This window comes from Lissotriton helveticus, chromosome 7, assembly GCF_964261635.1.
Source record: "Lissotriton helveticus chromosome 7, aLisHel1.1, whole genome shotgun sequence".
Taxonomy (NCBI): domain Eukaryota; kingdom Metazoa; phylum Chordata; class Amphibia; order Caudata; family Salamandridae; genus Lissotriton; species Lissotriton helveticus.
In genome coordinates this window covers 1,949,733,816-1,949,750,263 of record NC_136068.1, presented here as the reverse complement: position 1 = coordinate 1,949,750,263, position 16,448 = coordinate 1,949,733,816, and the positions used below count along the sequence as shown (strand labels likewise).

At 49.0% G+C, this 16,448-nt stretch overlaps 1 pseudogene across 1 annotated transcript in view; it reads left to right on the top strand.

The window, feature by feature from the left end:
• Positions 1–2,105: 2,105 nt before the first annotated feature.
• The window catches only part of LOC144770965 (uncharacterized), a 191,026-nt pseudogene continuing 176,683 nt past the window's right edge, over positions 2,106–16,448 (top strand). Inside the window, exon 1 of the transcript XR_013599072.1 lies at positions 2,106–2,289. The product of XR_013599072.1 is annotated as an uncharacterized LOC144770965 (transcript). The remainder of the gene's footprint in view (positions 2,290–16,448) is intronic.

Sequence of the window (16,448 nt, the reverse complement as noted above, 5' to 3'; positions counted from 1 at the left end):
CAAGGGATATCCGTATTCAATATATAGTAGTGCAAAGCACAGCGCAATGGAGGAGTAGAGGGGGAGCCAACCCTGTGCACACTAAAACAGAGAAATGAATAATGTATCGGCTCCTCAGCAAAGCTGTAGTCATTATACCAGCCCAAAGGGCGTCGGAGTCATTGTAAAACACCAGGAGCGTGTGCGCACTCCGAGGGCCAGCCTATTGTTAAAGCCTGGAGGCTACCAGGAAATCTGCTCAGGTAAAGCAGGAGGCACTGAGACCTCGAAACAAAACAAACAGGGGACGCGTGCGACGTGCGTAAGCCAAATCGCACACCGGAGCGTTATGACTCCATAACCGCACTCGGCTACAAGGGAAAGCCTTTGGCGGAGAAAGCGCGAGGCCGCGCAATAATTCAAACAACCCTATGGAAGTGACAGGAAAATCTTTTGCAATTTGGAAACCAGCATCGTTGGAACCTAATCTAGGAGCAAAACTCTAGACACAAACCACAGTTACCCATTTCATCATGGCGCAACGCTAGCGCCGCATTTCAGCTCTAGAGGGAGCGTTTGATTCAGTTTGCGGCCGAGCCCAGGCCTCCCATGAGGATCAATGTCGCCGGCATAAGCAGAGCGACCTCTCCACTCCCGCAGGAGCGATATGAAAGTTGTATCGGTGGGTGAAACAAAAAACGCTACCAAGCGCACTATTGCCTTCCAGTATAAATAATGAAAACATACACCAGAAGAATATTAAACTTAAATTGTAGGAAGAATACGAAATATAAATTATAAATATTAAACATCATTTGATAATCGGAAAAACATGACTCGGGGAACCTGGGATCGAACCCTGCACCATGGAGATAAGAGGCAACAGCCTTGCCCCGAGGCCATGTGTAAACCAATAATCGCGAAGCTGATGAGGCCTGAAGACCCCGGCAATGGGGAGCGAGGCTATCGAGGGCAGCGCGGCATTTGTGGATCAGCGAGAGTACAAGAACGCCTGATAAGGCCACCCGCGTTGAGGATACACCGCCGTACCCACAGTCCCAGGATGTGACAACGAGGTGACGCGCGCCTGCCTTTTATTTAAGTGAGTCATGAAGCCGTGCGGTGTTCAGCGGCCAGCAGGGACTGAAGCTGCACCCGAACGGGCCAACAGAGCAATCCACAGACTCTGCTGCGGGAGGAGGCTCAACACCCGTACGCCGCTACCCGCGATAAAACTCTGCCATGCCCGCAGGCCATCGGGGGACGTAAAACCTGGACGGAGAGGCCTCACCGTTAATTAAGCAAAGCTTCCACGGAGTACGCCGCTCCCAGCGGGAGCCGCTCCACCCTTATTAACCATAAAAACAAACAATGGCGCCCGCAAGCGCTGACTCAAGAAAAGTACGGCAATTCTGCTTGAGTCGACAAATACATACTCCTAGTACCAAAAGCACCTTCTTGCCACAGGCATTTAACATAGCGCGATATAAGCGCAAAGCATTCAATATAGCGCGATATGAGCGCAAACATACTGGTAATATCATCAAAGATAATCCAACTGTCAACTAAGACATAAATCATAGCATAATGTTGTGAGCACTTAACTGTCTGCGTGAGCAGCAAAGAAAGAGGAGGAGACACAGGGTACAGCCGCTCTTATTGGGCTATACAGGATGTGATGTATGTACAAGCATCATGGGAAATGTCGTTTTATTTGCATACAAAAGGTTTTTCATTGGCTGCTGTGAGTGGCAAATATAAGAAAGAGAAGCATAATCCGAAGCCTGCGGTCCTGTAATGGAATCGGTTATTGACACTGGCCAGAAAGTGCACTTTTTTCTGCGCATGCGCTTTGGACCAGTATCTGTTTTCCGCGGCTGCGCACTGAGCCTAACTCAGTTCTTGCTCAGGGTCGGTCGCTGACTGTGGTCCCGGGAGTGTTCCTTCTTCTGCGCCTGCGCTTTGGAGTAGTATCTGCTCTCCGCGGCTGCGCACTGCGACTCACTCCGTTTTGCTTCCTGCTCAGAGTCGGTGATTGATACTGGCCAGGACGTGTTCCTTCTTCTGCGCATGCGCCTTGGATAGTACCTGCTCCCTGCGCCTGCGCACTGCGCCTCTCCCAGTCCAGGCTGCCGCTTGCTCAGGGTCACACATTGCCTGTTGTCCCCTCGGCGCCTCCGCAGCTCCGAGCCCGGTGCCCCTGGGTCCGGCCCCCCGTGGAGGGTCACTGCCCCCGGCGCTGACGTCAGAGGCGACAAGCATCAGGAGGGAGCGATGAAAACCGGGAGCGGCCCGGGGGCGGCGGAGGGGGTGAGTGGGGGCCTGGGGGGCCGGTGACATCACTGCCCTGGGTGGGGGAGAGGACAGAGGAGGACATAGTGTCTGACCTGTGACCCCTGACCCCTGCACAGCCCCTGTCATGGAGTCAACCGCTCTCCCCAGTAGGAACAGCAAGGAGTTTATTTTGTTTAAATTTGTTTATTGGGTTTTAACATTTATTATGACACTTTGACTCAGTGCATTAGTGCAATGTTTTAAAACACAGTTACAAGGAGGTGCAAGTGCTCGCGATCATCAGCGTACATTGTATAACGGTTCGATCCGCGCCCGCGTACATTCCGTGGTTCGATCCGCGTACATTCCGCGGTCTCCCAGTGTCAGTGCTCTATAGTCCGTGGTAAAGAGATGTCGGGGAGCCCACGCGTTGTTCTTAACTCGTCAGCGACTCTGTGTCCTGGTCGGGTGGAGTTCGCCGCTCCTCGCGTCGTGAATTGTTCGCTGTTGTGTGGCGTTCCCGGTGTTGTCGTGTCTAATCGTGCCTATATGCGTTCCCAATAAATCGCTGGCAGGGTCGGCCGCAAGCACTAACTTATGAACTTTTCAACTGTTGGAGTAAACTATACGGAGAAGAAAGGGGAGGAAGCTTTCCAACCAACAATGAATGGAACCGCTCACGTCAGCGGTATTATTCCTTCAGTAGGGTGTGAAGGCATGGTCGTGTGTGCGGAGGAAGGGTCGGGGTGTGAACCTCTGTGGTATGTCCTTTGTTGCCTAGAGGGGAGTTGTTCTCTGCATGGTACTGCCTCGGATTGACTCTGGAGTGGCGAATTCTCCAGGGGCACTTCTACGTTAGAGCTATCTGGAGGGACCGGTGGGATCTGAGACTGTGAAGCTGAGGGTGTCTCCGGCAGGTTCGTTTCTTGTGTGAACGTATGTATTAATTGCGCCCATTCTAAGGGGATAGGGTGTTTGCGGATTCCCTTTAGTTCTTCCTCCCTGAGTGTCTCTGCTTTCCCCCATTTTTTCATAGCTCCTATCCAGGCTGCTTCTGGGAGCCCTGTGGGGGATCTCCAGTGCATGGCTATTCCCCTTTTCACTAGTAGGATGCCTAGGGACATAAAGCGACGCTGCACTTTTTCAGTCTTCCACCTGCAGAAGATCCCAAGAGCACATGCCTCCCATGTGGACATAGTCATGATGTTGGTCGTTGCCCTGAGTGTCCGATGGACCCTGTCCCAGTAATCGTTAATAGTGGGGCAGTCCCAAAACATGTGTTTGAAGTCTGCTTCAAGGACTTGGCAGCAGGGGCATGCAAAGTTTGTGTCTGGGAAGAACTGATGGGGACGGTGCGGCGTGAGATAAGCTCTGTGGAGGATATTGAACTGTACATTCCGAAATCTCGCATTTCTGGAAAACTTTTTGGGGTACTCTAAGGCAGTGTTACATTCTTTTGTCATTAACTACCCTTTCTATGTCCGTGTCCCACTTTTGACGTAAGGACTGAAGGGAAGGGAGGATCAGTTCCCACACTGCTTTGTAGAGCAAGGTGACCAGATGGCCCCACTCCCATGTGCAAAACAGTATGGATCACTGGGTGCGTTGGGGGTTCCCCTATGTTGGGGTTCCAGTACCGGTGGCTACTATCTATAAGTTGTCTATGCATTAAAAATTGCCCGGGCGGGAGATCGTACTGCTCCATCATCTGGACCTACGTTTTGAGCTGCCCTTCTTCAAACGGGGACTCCACCTCTGTGACCGCTAGGTCAGTCCATACTTGGAGGGCACCCTCCGTGTAGTATGTCTCTCCTTTGGGGAAGCCCACCAGCAGTAGCGGGGGTGAGTACGGTGGCCTATTCTTAGACATGCGATGTATTCTCATCATGCAGGTGCAGGCTACAGACACATGTAGTGGTCGAGTACGCATGGGTTTAGTACCCGGTACCAACAGTCTATGGAGTGCCGGCAGTGGTGCGTGGCCCTCCATGGTGACGGTCTCCCCTGTATGGCGCCCTGCTGTCCAGTTTTAATGACCCAGTTAAAGCGTTCAACATCACCGTTGCCCACTGAATGGTAAACTGAGGTCGTTTAATGTTCTATTTGGTTCCTATGCATGTAAGTCTTGAAAACATCTGACAAGAATTGGGGCCCATTGTCACTGACAATCTGTTTGGGGAGACCTTCATGAGTGAATAAGTCGTCAGGAAATTTTACAATACAAACAGAATCAGGTTTTTTAACAAACTTTAGCTCAGGCCACTTTGAAAAAGGATCGATAACCACGATTACGTACCACTGTTCAGTTTGCTCAAGGATGGGACCTATAATGTCCACAGCGATTCTCTCCCAAGGCATGGAGGGGCATGCGATGGGTTGGAGCGGTGGTCTGAAGGTGACCTGAGTCTTATCAGAGTTGATGCAGTGGGTACAATCCCTGACCATCGTTTCTACTGCCAAACTAATACCTGGCCACCAGTAACTGTTTTTTAGGTCTCGCTAGACAAAAGCAAAAGCGAAGCTTTTGCTGTCTATGCGAGACAACTTATGTAGTTACTTTTTGGGGAATGTGGACAGCAAAGTGCCACGCGCATTTTCAGGCCGAGATTTGACCTCGTGAGCGCGCACGCCCAGCCCGGCGCCGTGCACGTCCCCTGCCACAGATTCCCTAAACACACACATGCACACGCATGCAGGAAGGCACACACACACACACACACACAGACACGCGCGCACCCCCCTACTTCTCCCCGCTCACTGGCACCCCCCCCCTCACACACGCAGGAGGCACCTACACACACGCACGCACACACACATACATACAGAGACACCGGCCACCGCCGCATACATACAAGCCCCCCCCACCCCCCGCCACCGCATACATACAAGCCCCCCCCCCCGCCGCCACCGCCGCCGCATACATAGAAGCCCCCCCCCGCCGCATACATACAAGCCCCCCCCGCCGCATACATACAAGCCCCGCGGCCTACATTGGAGCGCCCCCCCAGCCCCACTTACCGCCATTATGCTTTATTCCTCTCATTTTACAGTGTGCTGCTCTCAGTCGCAAAGTGGTCCATCATTTATTTCGACCGCCCTTTCTCCGCCGCTCGCCACGAACACCTCCCACTTCTGGTCCTGCCCTCCCTCCCCCGCCTTTCCTTGTCTCTGTGTGTATGTTAAACTCCCAAGTGAAATCCGACAAAGACCTCGCCATACCCTGCATTAAAGCACCTGTGCCCATCAATTTTTAAGCTCTAGGAGTCCGTTTTAAGTCTCAGAAGTTTAAAAGTTACGCAGATGTGTATGTACCTCACAATACAGCTGATAGGCCGCAATGGCGTCGTCAAAACCAAAGTAAATACTTCTAATACAACAGCATTTATTTTTGTTGATAACCTCGTACGCAGTGGCCTCGCTCAACCCCCGCATGCATCTAAAATTGAGAAGATGGAGTGAAAGCAGCGTCCCGTGGAGACCAGGTATTTGTTACACAAAGGCAACACTTCTAGTTGAAAGAGATAACGCATTGTCCCGTCCAGCTGAAGGAACGTCCCGCACTCTCAAGCTGATTTTCAATTTGACATTGAGCGAGGCCAAGTGGCTGAAGCGCGTTTGTTGGTGTTGCAAGAAATCAGCTTGAGAGAGCGCGACGCGATGTTTCTTTAAAGGTGTTTGAGTATATACACGAGTCCATCTTCGTGGTCACGGCCCCCACTACACTGAAAGCGGTGGTTCCTGACGGGAACAGTGAAACAAAATATATAATTGTTTTTACAATATTGATATTTTAGTGCCCAGTGGGAAATTCCCAGGTTTTCTAAGCTGTTAAAAGCAGACTTTTGGGCCTCTTCGCCTCAAACGGTTCTGCACGGATTTTCGGGAACAAGCGCTATATACACAAATGTGTACATACTATTCTGTATTGCACGTTTTATTTCACAGGCTTGCGATGGAGAACAAAATCATATAGCGCTATGAAAAATAAAAATATGCACGCGAGGGCAGCACAACACTGCTTCCTGCAGGGCTTTGAGACTGGGGAGAACTTGCTAAATTCAGTAGCATTATTTATAGTAGTATTTTCACATGTGCATCCCACCGCATACTGCAGCGTATTGGGAGGAAGAAAGAGAGTGCTACATTTTTAAGTGACATATAGGACATTTGGGTAACTTGTGTATCGCGTCTTACTGCGGCGCCTTAAGACTCGAAGAGCTTGCTGCAGAAATCTGTATATGCTGGAGTACATACATTCTAACACAGGGAAAATAGCTCAGGGGGGAAATGCGCCTGCTACAAGGATCGGTGTGTAAAAACTGCATGTCTCTGGTTCCAGTTCAACCAGGGCTTGCTGTCGTCCTTTTCAAAGAAGCAGAAAGAGAACAGTTGAAAGACTTTCCTTTTTTTAATTGATTTCCATTCTTCCTATCCGCTCTTCTTAGACTGAGACTCCACTGTTGAACCCTGTAAGGAGCCATGACGCCATACATATTTATCGCTGGTGTAATTGTTAATTCTGTTGCTGTGTGGTATAGTGCTTCTTCTGTCATAAAGTGCTCTAATCCCTCCCGCAATGCCCACGCTATGCAAACCTCATGGATACAGGAATAATATATGAATAAATGCATACATACATAATGAGTAGTAATTACTAGTACCTGTTTCTAGACACCAAGGGGATACAAGGGGGTCATCCTAAAAAAGCATTAGTGGGGCAGCTAGCAGCAACCCCCATCCACCGGACCCCACCCCTGACTGGAATTGGTGGTCTGGCTGGATGAAATACTCTGTCTCTCTCGTGTCACATCAACAGTTGGCTTGCAGGAGCGGGACGGCGAAAACCCAGAGATAGGAGCAGCCCCAGGGAAAACAAGCATTTGCAATATAATAGGTCTGGCATTTACGCAATTTTAAGCTATTGCCATTGTAAATAACAATGCCTTTTATTTATGTTTTAAACGCCAAAATATAAATAAAAGGCATTGTCATTTACAATGCCAATAGCTCAAACTCACGTAAATGCGAGACCTATTGCATTGCAAATGCTTGTTTGAGTCTGCTCTTAGTTTTACCTATGCCTACGTGTCCTTCGTGGCACAGGTTTAGTATTCTCATTCTTAAACTGCTGGGGGTACAACTCTACCTCCCCATAATAGCAAACCCTCTTCATGTGATAAGTCATTTTTCACTCCCCAAAAATGTCGTAATGAGTCAGTCAACTTATTTTTGCATGTCTATCCCTCAGTTAACATTTTTATGACCTGTTTTAAAATGATGTCCTTGTCCTGTTCACATAACCATTCCTCTCTCGAAATTACATCAAATTTTTCATTTTTGCTGGCTATGCATGACTCTTCGACCTCCCCTGGTTTGTCTTGGTCACTCAACCCAACAGGCATTCTGCTAAAGAAGTCTGCCACCACATTTCTAACACCAGGAACATATTGAATTTTGTAGTTGTATTCAAAGAGGCGCACAGATAGTCTTGCCAGCCATGGAGAAGCTGTGTGCAGTCCCTTTGTGGGGAAAACTTTACTTAAGGGTTTGTGATCAGTACACAGGGTGACTTGGTTGCCCCACAAAAATTGTCTAAAATGTTCCAGGGCCCCTACACATGCTAATGCTTCACACTCTATGACAGTACTTTTCCTCAGTGCGTGTCAATGAGCGTGAAGCAAAAGCTATTGTGCATTGCACACCCATAGCATTTTTTGGGTGAGTACCGCTCCCAGACCTTTTGAACTAGCGTCTGTGGTTACGATATTTTCCAATGATAGATCAAACCCTTGTAAGGTCAAGGCTGTGCACAATTGCTTTTTTAGTGAAGTAAATGCCTGTTGACATGCGTCCGTTCATTCAAAGATAGCAGTAGTAAAGTGCATAGAACTTGGAACACAGGTACAATGAGATTAAAATGCTAAATCGCTGTTACAACAATGCACCCAGAATGAGATAAACTTAAAACATAGATCTAAGATTCATAGTATCGCTAGTGCAAATGCATAGTAAAGTGCAATTCTATCTTTATAAAATATGTACAAAATTTGCAATAAAGTGACACATGCTAGCGATAAAATACATGGGAATTGGAACACAGGTTAAAAAAAAAATACAGTTTCGCTGTTGCGATAATGCGCCCAGAATCAAATAAACTTAAAACACAAAGCTAAAATTCATACTATAACCGGTGCACTAGACAACGTAGGGTTATTATTACCTATCCCTATTATGTTAATATATACAGCTTTTAATTCAGTTTGTTCATAGGATCATTGATTTACGTACAGATATACATTTTAAAATGTATGTTGCTATGCAGAAACATATATCTGGACTCTGCAGGTTCAATCAATCAATCATGACATTTGTATAGCGCGCTACTCACCCAGAGGGTCTCAAGGCGCTTGGGGGCAGGGGGGTCCGTTACTGCTCGAACAGCCAGGTCTTGAGTTGCTTCCTGAAGGAGAGGTGGCCTTGGGTAAGACGGAGGTGGATGGGGAGGGAGTTCCACGTCTTGGCTGCCAGGAAGGAGAAGGATCTTCCCCCATGGTGGCTCTTCGAATGCGTGGGACGGCGGCGAGGGCGTGGCTGGTCGACCGTAGCTGGCGGGTGGGCGTGTAGAAGGTCAGGCGGTCGTTGAGGTACTTGGGGCCCAGGTCGTGGAGGGCCTTGTGTGCGTGGATGAGGAGTCTGAACGTGATCCTCTTGCTGACCCTGAGCCAGTGCAGGTCTTTCATGTGTCCGGAGATGTAGCTGTGTCGGGGGATGTCTAGGATGAGTCGCGCGGAGGCGTTCTGGATGCGTTGAAGTCTTTTCTGCAGTTTGGCTGTGGTTCCGGTGTAGAGGGTGTTTCCGTAGTCCAGTCGGCTGGTGACGAGTGCCTGGGTGACCGTCTTTTTGGTTTCGGTGGGGATCCATCGGAATATCTTTCGGAGCATGCGGAGGATGTTGAAACATGATGATTAGACGGCGTTGACTTGTCTGGTCATCGAGAGGGAGGAGTGTAGGATGAAGCCCAGGTTGCGTGCGTGGTCCGTTGGTTTGGGTGCGCTGCCCAGGGCGGGGGGCCACCAGGAGTCGTCCCAGGCAGATGGTGATGATCCCAGGATGAGGACTTCCGTCTTGTCTGAGTTCAGCTTCAGGCGGCTGGTCTTCATCCACTCGGCTACGTCTTTCATCCCTTCGTGTAGGTTGGTCTGGCGGTGGCTGGGTCGCTGATGAGGGAGAGGATCAGCTGGGTGTCGTCTGCGTAGAAGATGATGTTGAGGTTGTGTTGGCGTGCGATGGCTGCGAGGGGGCTCATGTAGACGTTGAAGAGGGTCGAGCTGAGTGATGAGCCTTGTGGTACGCCGCAGATGACTTCGGTGGCCCCGGATGTGAACGGGGGGAGGCAGACTCTCTGGGTTCTTCCGGCGAGGAACGAGGTGATCCAGTCCAGTGCCTTCGCCTGGATTCCGACGTTGCTGAGGCACTGTACTAGGGTGCGGTGGCAGACAGTATCGAACGCTGCGGAGAGGTCCAGGAGGATGAGGGCCGCTGTTTCCCCGTTGTCGAGCAGGGTTCGGATGTCGTCAGTGTCTGCGATGAGGGCGGTTTCGGTGCTGTGGTTGGCTCGGAAGCCTGACTGTGAGTGGTCGAGGGATCCGTTCGTCTCGAGGAAGGCGGCAAGCTGATTGTTGACGGTCTTCTCGATGACTTTGGCGGGGAACGGGAGGAGCGGGATAGGGCGGTAGTTCTTGAGGTCGGTGGGGTCTGCCGAGGGTTTCTTCAGGAGGGCGCTAAGTTCAGCATGCTTCCAGCTCTCCGGGAAGGTGGCGGTGTCGAAGGACCAGTTGATGATGTCCCGGAGTTGGGGTGCGATGATGGAGTCGGCTTTGTTGAAGACGTGGTGGGGGCATGGGTCGGTTGGCGATCCGGAGTGGATGGTGTTCATTGTGTGGATCGTGTCTTCGGTGCTGACCGGGGCCCAGACGCGGAGGGTGCTGGTGGGGGGTGTCGGCTCAGTGGTTGGGTGCGAGGTCTGTGGTCCGAAGCTGTTGTGTATGTCTGCGATCTTGCTGTGGAAGAACGAGGCGAGTGAGTCGCATAGGTCTTGTGAGGGGGTGATGTCGTTGGTTCCGGCGCTGGGGTTGGAGAGCTCATTGACGATGCTGAAGAGTTCCTTGCTGTTGTGTGCGTTGTTGTCTAGCCGATCCTTGAATGCTGACTTCTTGGTGGTGTGGATCAGCTGGTGGTGTTTGCGGGTGGCGTGCTTGAGGGCGGTCATGTTAAACATTGCCTGCATGGCTGTCTTAGTGCATCGTAATTTATTAGATAAAAAGATGGGTTTTAAATAAAATTTCCTCATTGGAGTATAAAATTTACAAAACAGCATAAAATGACAGCTACTCTGTTTAGATCTCCCGTCGCAGGGGCAGGGAGAAGTGCTATGCTGGTTAATCAGAGGGACTGCCACTAGATGATGTACAATACCCAGACGAAAGCGAGTTAATACGAAGCGGTGTGAACTTTTCGTAACTGATGTTAAATATGGTTGGAAACCTTCGCTAACGCTATACTCTTGGTACAAGGTAAAAGTTTTTTGTTTCGAGCATTCGATAAATCTAATATATTCCATGTGTTTTAGAAAGGATACTGCAAGCTCTTTTTAGGTCTCCTGGCGTTTAACAGCGCGTCAGCGCTGTGTCCGCCAGGAGATCTTTTGTCACTGACTGTGCTCCCCAGGAGACAGTACTGGCCGCGCGCATTTTGTCTCCGAGGAGGCGATTAGAGCTGGCCACGCGCACGCGAACGAGCGCTGTGGCCAGCTGCTGTCTCCTGGGAAGCTCCCACACGCATGCGCATTCACACAGACACAGACACACACACGAGCACCCATGCACGCACGCACGCACATACATACATACATACAGAGACACACACTCTCCCATGCATACACACACACACGAGTGCGCCGAGGCCCCCCCGCCGTCGCATACACACACACACAGACAGTTTGGGGCGCGCGCATCCCCGAGGCCCCCCCTCCCCCGCCGTCACCGTCGCCGTCGCATACACACACGAGCATACACACACACAAGTGCACCAAGCCCCCCCAGCCTTTTGAAACTTACCTGGGCAATGTCGGGGACTCTTCTCTCAGCACGCGGCGCCCAACCTCCTGCTAGCGCGGCCCCGGGTCTCCACACCGCTCACAGGAGCCCCGGGCCGCGAGACGCATCGACTCCGCCTGCCTCCTCTTCCGGTCTGGACGTGGCCCCGCCCCGTCACAGGCGACCGTGCCTGACTTCCCCTCCACTCCTCGTGCTCCACGTGGGACCCACGTCCTCGAGCATGGATTAAAGGGACGGCGTCGCATTTAACTTGCTGCTCTAAAGGTAAAAAGATATTGGAGAGGAACAGCAGGAAACACTGGTTTTCAGGCTCAATGCTATGAGAAAAAAATTTGTGAAAAAGCTAAGAAGGCAGGGGAAGATAAAGCGAAAGAGTGAATGGAAACTCTGTCTTCCTATCTGCAGCTTTGCCGCGGTCCCAGCAAGTGGGGGGGGTGCTGTTTGCCGCACAGAACTCATCAAGGCACTATTCTGCCTTTTCACCACATTGACACGCAGCAGCGAAGAGCAAGGAGGTTGGTTAGCATATGTGGGTCAGTGCCAGCCATACTCCCAGGAAACAATGGCACCAAAAGTCCCGGTCGGAGGAGGAATGAAGGGGAAGACGCGCTCCGATGTGAGTGCTGGCTCCTCTCCAAAATCTGCAACATCATCTGACCCTCAGGCCAGACCCGGCGGGGGAAAGAAGCAGTCTGTATGAAATTCCACAACCCGGATGGAGTAGGCGGAGGATAGAAAAACCAAGGGCGGAGCTCCATCTCAGCCGCACGCAAGTCAGCCCTCTGTCCTGGACCTGCTGAGAGCCGCACCAGGAGCTAAGCATGCCGTGACTCCGCAGTCACAACGACAAGAAGAAGATGGAGATGGAACAGGTGAGCAAAGCCGAGGGGGTAGTGTTACAGGCAGTGGTGTGATGGGGTGGATGTTGCCATAACAACTGGTAGATGGGCATGAGGCTTTTCTCGAGACTGTATCTCTATTCATATCTGTGCCCGTATTTCTACTTGAAATCAGCGTGGTAACAGCGAGCAGTCAATTGCCTCCCGCTTCCCCCTGCTTGCAACCGGGCCAAGGGACGACGATGGGTGTAAGACGGAGGGGTCTGGGGCTCAAGTGGAGGAAACAACCTTAGAAACCACCACACTAAACCCCTATCAGGAAAATGCCCTAACCACGACCCAAGCCGCCTCCTCGAACCATAGTGAGCAAGAAATGGATTGCTTATTTTCCCTCTCAGATGGAATCTGATCAGAGTCAGGCTCAGGATCAGATTCACTAGGTGACTCGAGCGAGGAGATTTCGGACAGTGATAAAAGAGACCCAACAGTCACAATGCGTAAGGCAACAAGAAGAACAAGCCACCCCAATCTGCATAAAAAGCCTAAATTGGTATCATTCAGGGTAAGAATTACTCACTAGCCTGACAACACCACCCCCAAGGTGACAGCACACTTCCCTCAATACACCCAACCCTAGAAACTGTTCTTCAATATATACTCTATCATTGTGAGGAGACGCGCCAAGATAACAGGCGAGCGCAGACAGCCATGCAGAAGATTCAAGGGGCTGATAGGAAAGTCGCAAAGTCATGCTGTATAATCAATGAGTGCCTGACAACCCTGTAACCAAGAACAGAAACTCTGGAGAACGACCTGGCAGACACATGCGAAATTACTATTGCACATGATGCTCAACTAACTGACATACAATGGAAGTTAGAAGACCATGAAAATCGGCATCCCTGAAAAAACTCACTACTCTGCACTCACTACTCACTACTCACTACTCTGCACTCACTGCTCACTACTCTGCACTCACTACTCACTACTCTGCACTCACTACTCACTACTCTGCACTCACTACTCACTACTCTGCACTCACTACTCTGCACTCACTACTCACTACTCTGCACTCACTACTTTGCACTCACTACTCACTACTCACTACTCTGCACTCACTACTCTGCACTCACTACTCACTACTCTGCACTCACTACTCACTACTCGGCACTCACTACTCACTACTCTCCATTCACTACTCTGCATTCACTACTCTGCGCTCTCTGTAAGCTCACTGAAAAGTTTAGTTGTGCTATTGAATGGTCAAAGATCCTCTGTTCAATGGTACTCATTTTATCGACCTTAGAAGGATGAAAAGCCATGTAAACTCATGTGGAATCAAACAAGTGAACATGTGAGTATAGGAGAGCAAACACAGATCCTTGGAGTAGGCACATTAGCTCCTTTGGCCACCAGTGTAATACATAACTGTTACCATACCACATGTCCCAGTAAGATAACGGTGTTCGGACAGTGTAGTGACACACACAGTAGTAAAAACCTGCGGGTACTTGGTGTACCAGAGGGAAAGGAAGGGTCGGGTACCCGGTTGTACATGGTTGATATGCTATCTAAAGCATTTCTGGACACAAAACCCCGTGCTACGTTGGTTTATTTTTGCAATGTTTTACTGCATCAGTCTATCAATGATAGAGCTAGGCCAGCAACGGAGTGGGAATAGTAATTTTTACCCCTACGCTATCCAACACTTTCCCTACTGTTGCACTCACTGGATTGGGAATAGTAATTTGTACCCCTATGCTATACAACACTTTCCCTACTGTTGCACTTACTGGAGTGGGAATAGTAATTTTTATGCCTACACTATCCAACACTTTCCCTACTGTTGCACTCACTGGAGTGGGAATAGTAATTTTAACCCCTACGCTATCCAACACTTTTCCTACTGTTGCACTCACTGGAGTGGGAATAATAATTTTTACCCCTACGCTATCCCACATTTTCCCTACTGTTGCACTCACTGGAGTGGGAATAGTAATTTTAACCCACACGCTATCCAACACTTTCCATACTGTTGCACTCACTGGAGTGGTAATAGTAATTTTTACCCCTAGGCTATCCAACACTTTCCCTACTTTTGCACCCACTGAAGTAGGAATAGTAATTTTTACACCTATGCTATTCAACACTTTCCCTCCTTTTACACTCACTGGAGTGGGAATAGTACATTTAACCCATTTAAGTAGTGAGTGCAGAGTAGTGAGTGCAGAGTAGTGAGCAGTGAGTGCAGAGTAGTGAGCAGTGAGTGCAGAGTAGTGAGTGCAGAGTAGTGAGTGCAGAGTAGTGAGCTGCCTCAAGTGAAGTACTCTGGTACCCAAGGATGACTAGCAAACAATATTATTCACAACGTTGCTTACTATTCAGCAACATTTGACAGTTTGCAAATCATCTTTATACAACAATTCAGAGTTTGATAACAAGTTAATGTAACACATTGTAATATACAATGCCAATAGCTCAAACTTTAAAGCTGGGAGACCTATTGCATTGTAAATGCTTGTTTAGATATACAAGCCACCAATTCAGGTTCATGAAAGACATCGATTTCATATAGTGTTTTATACCAATATTTGATATGGCCAAGCCATGGTATACGTGAACAGAGTTCGAGCCTTAAACAGTCAGTTATGACATCCTGGGTAAATTTAGTTTCTGTTTTGACCAGATTGAACGCCATAGGGGCAATAGGCGCAAGGATGTTAAGTCCTTGGCATGTTTTAGGCCCACTTCCCTATGGATTATCACAGAAGAAGCCGAAGCCGGGGCACATAGCAAGCGTTTCAGAAATGAATTCTCCTCCCTCTGTATTAGGTTGCCGCTTTGGATATTGTAACCCCAGACGCCAGCCCCATATAAGGCTGATGACAAACACCTCGAAATATAAATCGACACCATCTCCTTTATTCTCCGGCCCCTTAATTTAGCAGCAAATCTAAAAATACTACTGGTATTCCTAACCATTTTAAAACGTGCACTTTCCTGTTCGCTGCCCCATTTTCCATCGCCTGAAAATGTAATGCCAAGGTAACAAAACCTTTTAACGGTTTCTAATTTATCCCCCTCTAAATAAAAGGTCTTGTTTTTCCTAGTCTTTTTCCCACAGGACATTACAGATGTTTTACCTTTTATTTATTATCAATTTCCTGCTATTTATAAAGGTCTGAAATGTATTGATAAGGCATTGTAGACCATTTGGGTACGGGACAGGAGGACAGCGTCGTCCGCGTACAACAATATTGGGATGGGTTGCTGTTAATAGTAAGTGCATCGGCTGGGATTGATCTGAGGGTTTAGCCAATTTGGTTTATAAATAAAGAAAATAAAAGGGGTGCCAAAACGCATCCTTGCCGAATACCTCTATTGATCTTAAAAAAGGGGGTGCATTCACCAGCTGGACCAAATCTGACTTTACTAGATACATTTTCATACAGTCTCGCCAGGAAGTGGATGATCTCGGCAGGTGCCCCCATATCTAATAAAACTGGCCATAAAAGAGAGTGTTCAACTAAATCAAAAGCAGAGCTCAAATCTGCAAAACATAAAAATAGGTTACCTTCTTTAGCTTTTGTATACTTGCTGACAATGAGCTCGAGGTTTACGCACTGCTCCATCGTTCCCAGCCCCCTTCTGAATCCGTACTGCACTGGGGATAAAATGTCATTGTCTTCGACCGAGGTTTCTAATCTCTCTAAGAAAACTCTACTGAGAACCTTAATTGACGAGTCCAGAAGGGAGATGGGACGATAATTGCATGCCTCTGACCTCGAGCCTTTCTTAAATAGGGGAACGATAATCGACTGACCCCATGTCAGTGGTAACCTATTTTCAACAGCAGCATTGAATAGACGTGTCAAAATGGGTGCCCATAGGTCCATTTCGTGCTTGTAGCGGTCCACAGGTACCCCATCGGGGCCCGGGGCTTTACCGCCCTTGCTTTTTCTGAGTCCCTCGTGTACCTCATTCAAGCTGATGTTTAACTGCATTCTCTGCCATTTCGATTCGTTTTCTTTGGATGTGTCTAAAATTAGCCCATCTGAATTAAAAAACTTAGAAAAATGAACTATCCAGGCGCTACAACTTACATGGGAGGTAATTTCGGGAATATTTTCATTTTTTTTTAAAAGGGCAATTCACTGTTTCCCAGAACAACTTGTGATTCTTGGTAGATGCCGCCATATCCAGGTTAGACCAAGCCTCGTCTTGTAGCTCCTTTTTTATC